The 5,381-nt window shown below is 56.5% G+C and overlaps 1 protein-coding gene across 1 annotated transcript in view; it reads left to right on the top strand.

The window, feature by feature from the left end:
- Positions 1 to 5,381, top strand: part of BCL3 (BCL3 transcription coactivator) — a 32,984-nt gene that overhangs the window by 13,870 nt on the left and 13,733 nt on the right. The gene's annotated exons all lie outside the window — the stretch shown is intronic.

Below are 5,381 nucleotides of genomic sequence, written 5' to 3'. Positions count from 1 at the left end.
GCAGAGAGAGAGAGAGAGAGAGAGAGAGAGAGAGAGAGAGAGAGAGAAGAGAGTGAGAAATCATCCCCCGGGGCCTTTGCCACTCAGTGCCTCCGTTTCCCCTCACTTCTCCACTGAAAGGATCCCTTCCACAGGGAAACACAAACCATTGATGCAGAGTCATTCAGTTCAAAAGCACCAGCAGCTGCGCAGGAGAAGAAAGAGGCTTTCTGTTCCCATAAAGAGCGATCGCCTGGGGAACCCACAGGCATACCCGGTCCTGTGAGTTGGAATCAACTTGATGGCAGTGAGGGTTTTAACAAGTTATTTCTTTTAATATATACATCTCTTAACAGCGAGTTTTTAGTGTCCCTTAAAATAACAATCATGAACACATTACATGCTAAGACAAATAACTTTTTTTTTTCTTGAGGAGTAATTGTTTTCCAAAAGGAGAGAAAAGTCAAACAAGTGGCATTCTTTTGCATCCTTTTTATAAAAGTCTGGCTCAATCGGAAACCCATGGAATCCACCATTGGCTTCTGCCTCATTGTTGCGATCTATCGGGTCTAACTCTCTGTGAGCTTTTCAATGGTTATTTCTCAGGGAGAGATCTCCAGGACTTTCCTCAGAGGTACCTTTGGGTAGACTCAAACCGCCAACCCTTTCATTTAGAATTAGAGCTAGGAGGGATGCTGACCACCCCAATCAGGCCAATGGTTGGACTTAGGGTGCTGGGGTCCCAGAGGCCTGGCTGAGCACCTTGGCTTCTCCAGTTCTTTGCTGTGTGTGCCTCCACTTCCCCCTTTGCAGATGGGCCTTGGGAGACGGTAGGTAAATGAGTCCTCAAGGTGTTGGAAGGATTCAGAAAGGCAGTTCCCAGCTCAGCCCACCCAGGGTTAAGGGCCCCATCTGGCCTCAGATTGGGGTGGGGAAGGGTCACAAGGAGGCCGTGAAGAGGGCAAGGTTACGAAAGGGCAAGGTGGAAACAGGAATGGGCATCATTCCTCCGTCTGTCTGTCCATCCATTCATCCATTGCTCAAAAATCTCCATCAGTCGGGCGGCGTTGTCAATCACCACCAAGTCTCAAAGGCACAGAGAGGGGAAGCCCCCTGCCCAAGGCCACACCGCTAGCACACCGCAGAGGCAACGCTAAACCGCTCGCAGCCCTCTAACGCAGAGTAGAACTGACTCCAGAGGGTTTCCAAGTGTTGGCAATGAATATTGAAAGTACCGTGGACAGCCAAGAAGCAACACATTTGTCTTGGAAGAAGCACAGCCAGCATGTGCCAGACAGACAAGGATGACAAGACCTGGTCCCCGGTATTTTGAACACGTCCAAAGAGACCCGTCCCCGTCCCCGGAGAAAGACAGCCGCTTGGTCAAGTAGCAGGGCAGCAAAAGAGAGGGAGACCCTCAACAAATTGGATTGACACGGTGACTGCAAGCCAAGGGTTCCCACATAAAAACGCTCGTGAAGAGGGCACAGGACAGGGGGGGTGGCGGTTCCTTCTGTTATACATCTGGTTGCTATGAGCCGGAACTGATTCCATGACCCTGAACAACAACAGATACAGGCTGCCTCCTTTTTCTACCACAGAGCAACAGGTAGGGTTCCAATTGGCAACCGCTGAGCCACCCGGGTGCCTAGGATGTGGCTGAACCAGGACTCAGAGCCAGGGCTCTAGACCTATAGCTCACTGAACCCACTTCCCCAGCAAGATGGGGCCTGTCACTGAAAACTCGGTTTCATGAATAATTGTGGCAACAGGAATCCCAGTCACCCCAGTCGCTATAAGGAGCATTTTCCATGCTCCAGGCCTGCCAAAGTCTGTGAAGGAAAACACAGGATTTGCACTTGACTTTCCATTTAAGGAGCCCTGGTGGCATACGCACTGGGCTGCGATCCACATGCTTGGCAGTTCAAAACCACCAGCCGCTCCTTGGGAGAAAGATGGGGCTTTCTACTCTCATACACAGTGACAGTCTCAGAAACTCAAAGGGGGCAGTTCTACCCTGTGCTACAGTGTCACTATGAGTTGCCATGGCAATGAGCTTGGTGGCAGAGTGATTGCTCACTGGGCTGCTAACCACAAGGTCAGCAGTTCAAAACCACCAGCCCCTTTGCAGGAAAAAGGTGAGTTTTTTTACTCCCATAAAGAGTTACTGTCTTAGAAACCCATAGGGCCAATTCTATCCTGTTCTATAAGGTCGCTATGGGTCGGAATCAACTCGATGGCCGTGAGTCTTAGGGTTTTCTGTTTGAAGCAAGGCATGGCAAAACCAAAACCCTATCGATCGACCCTCTAGGACAGGGTAGAACTGCCCCCTGTGAGTTTCTGAGGCTGCAGCTCTTTCCGGGAGTAAAAAGCCTCATCTTTCTCCCACAGAGTGGCTGGTGGTTTTGAACTTCCAACTTTGTGGTGAGAAGCCCAACGTGTAACCCTCTTTCACAAGGCCCAGGAACTGAGGCAGATGGGAACCTCAGGTCTGATCAGCTCCAATCTTTCTTCTGAGATAGGGAAACTGAGGTCCAGAGAACAAGAAAGGCCCAAGCACCCATGACTCCCTGCGGACCTTGAACTCAGGACCTTTCTCACAGAGAGTGGGGTAGGGGGAGGGTGGGCAATGGGGGATAAGGATAAGGGGAGAAGAGGTAGTGGGGTGGGGGGTTACTGAAATAGCTCTAACGGGACACCTGCATGAGGAAGAGTGGTTAGACTCCAAGCAGGACTTTCGGGTCTTCTCTGGGAAGTTTCCCCGGAAGTCATCCAGGGACTGCCCCAGCCAGCAGGGGAGCAGGGAGGCCCAGAGAGGGGAGAGACCCCAGCCTTCCCTGAGCGGGGTGCATGGAATAAAGGGGGAAAAGAGGGGGTGGCCATCCCGGTTCTGCATCCCCCATTCCCGACACTGGAGGGAGGCGGCTGTGGGAGCTGGGACTTTCCTGAGCAGCAGGAGATTCTGGGAAATTAGAGACAGCTGCAGGGCGGGGCTGACTCCCAGGCTCCCTTCCCTGTCCCCCACCCCCTGGTCCCCGGCTGGTCCCCAGGCCCACCTACCTCTCCTCCCTGCAGAAGGCCTATCTCAAACTGCTCCTCCTCCTTCAGACCCTTAACCCCTAACTCACCCTACCCCCTCCCACCCCCACCCCACCCCACACACACTCACTCCTCCTTCAGAGCTGTTTCTCTGACTTTTCCTCCCTCCTGAGACCACCCCCCCTCAGACACCCACCTCTTTCTCCACTCAGACCATCTCCCTCCCCTGGAGAACCTGGTCCCTTCCTTTAGAGCACCCCTTCCCCTTCCAGTCCCTCAACACCCCCCCCTCCACCCCCCAGCCTTTCTCTTCCTCCCTCAGGCCTTCACCTCCCCCTTCAGACTCTTACTGCCACCCTCGGGCCCTCATCTCTTCCTCCCTGTCCCCAGGGCCTGTCCACCTCCCTCCCACCCTGTCCTCCTCCCTGAAGATTCTCCCCTCCAACCCTCTGTTCCCCTCTCAGGTTCATCACCTCCTCCCTCAGACCCTCTCCCTGTCTCTCCAAGACTTGTCCTCCTTCCTCAGATCCATCCAGTCCTCACCCCCTCCTTCATCCTCAGACGGGAGTCTCTCCCTGCCCCTGAACAACACCCTCTCTGGGTCAAGAGCTGAGACTCACTGCCCACCTCAGCCTCCCTGGCCCCAGACCTCTGGGCCACCTCCATACAGTATCAGGGAACCTGGGTGGTCTTCCAACCCTGCCTCTTGGTGTCCACTCCTTTCACAAGCCCTGCCCAGGAGGCCACACAGGTCTCAGTGTTCCTCTCTGTGCAATGGAGCAATGCTCCGCACTACACCCTCCTGTGTCTGAAGAGGTGGGCCGCGTTCTCTTGTTGTAGCCCCCACAATACCTGGGGGCAGGGGTGAACAATCAGCTCATTTTTCCAGAAGAGATGGGTCTCATGAGAGGAGGGGGCCATCTGAGGTCTCACTTCAGACAGAGAGAACTGGCAACAGAAGCACAGCAGCAGGCCAGGACAGGTATGGGGAGACGGGGACATTGTGCTTATGGGGAGCAGGGCAGATCTGACTCTGTCTCTTCCCATCTTTCTCCTGGGAGACAATTCCAAAAGGCACAAGAATCTCTTCCGTCTCACCGTTTCTCTTTGCAAGAGATGGAGGTGGGATTTGAACCCGGATCTGTGGGCCGGAATATTTCAGTTACAGAGAGAGACCGGGCAAAGAGCAAGACCCTCTCTCTGCACACAGCTGGATCTCACGACCGGATTAACGATCCACTAGGGTGAGGCCCATCCAGGCCAAAGTCCTTTTGTTGCCCAGACAGGGCCCTACACCCACTACCAGGTCCTAGAGAGATGCTTCCGGGGAGATCGCAACAAGATCGGGCAGAGATGTCAATAAGAGGGGTCTTGGGGTCCCTGGAGACTGAGAGGCACAGGCTGGGTCTAAGGCAGAGAAAGGGGGTCCAGGGAGCCCAGGGATTAAAGGGCAGAGGCCAGAGAAGGAGAACCCCCGCATTCCTCCTAGGCAGATCTGGGGTGCAGTTTCCATGCCCTTGCCGTGCCCTCTTCCCTCTCCCCCGAGCTGCAAACCTGTCCCCCTCCACCTGCCCTGCCAGGCCTCAGTGACCTGGACTCAACCCCAGCGTGGGCCCCGCCCCTAGGGAAATCCGGGAAAGCCCCGGCATCGCCGAGCCCCTCCCCTGGGCGGGAAAAAGGGAGGGGACCTTTCAGGGGGCAGGAAAGGGATCGCCTCTGTCCCCTCCCTCCCCGCCAGCTCCAGCCAGTCTGAGTCATGCCCCGAACTCGCCCGGCCAGTTCCCCGGGCACCAGCCCCTCCCCGGTGGGAGGGGAAAGTGGAGGAGCAGCGGGGGAAGCAGACCGCCCCCTCTGGCCTGCTCGCCTGGAGTCTCTCGCGGTCTCCAGGGCTCTCTGTAGGCACCCAGGATTCCCCGGACACCCACCCTCTGCCCCGCGGGGCGGGCTGGGTGCAGGGCCCAGGAGAGAAGTGCACAGTGAGCGTCCCCCGGTGCCCCCCCCCGCCCCCACCCTGCACAGTTGGTGAGGCTCGTGGGGGCAGGGGCGGCCGAGGGAGGGTTCCTGGGTGCCTCTGCACGCCCACAGAGGAGGAAGCGGCGGGCAGAGGGGACGTGCCGGGTCAAGGTCACCCGCGGAGGAAGTGGGAATCAGGATTCGAACCCGCGTGCTCGCCACTCGGTGGCTTCCTGGGATCGCTTCCCAGGGAGAAAGACAGAGAGAGGGTGAGCGGCACCCACAGAGAGACCCGAGAGACAGCGAGAAACCCCGAGAGACCGGGGCTGAGACCGTTGTCAGCCACCTAGGCAGAAACCGAGACGTGGAGAGAGACATCTAGCCAGAGACAAACCGGGTGCCAGACGCCC

This window comes from Echinops telfairi, unplaced genomic scaffold, assembly GCF_000313985.2.
Source record: "Echinops telfairi isolate 266 unplaced genomic scaffold, ASM31398v2 ScPeMD7_655;HRSCAF=1070, whole genome shotgun sequence".
In the NCBI taxonomy this organism is placed as follows: Eukaryota; Metazoa; Chordata; class Mammalia; order Afrosoricida; family Tenrecidae; genus Echinops; species Echinops telfairi.
This window is presented reverse-complemented; position numbering and strand designations above follow the sequence as displayed.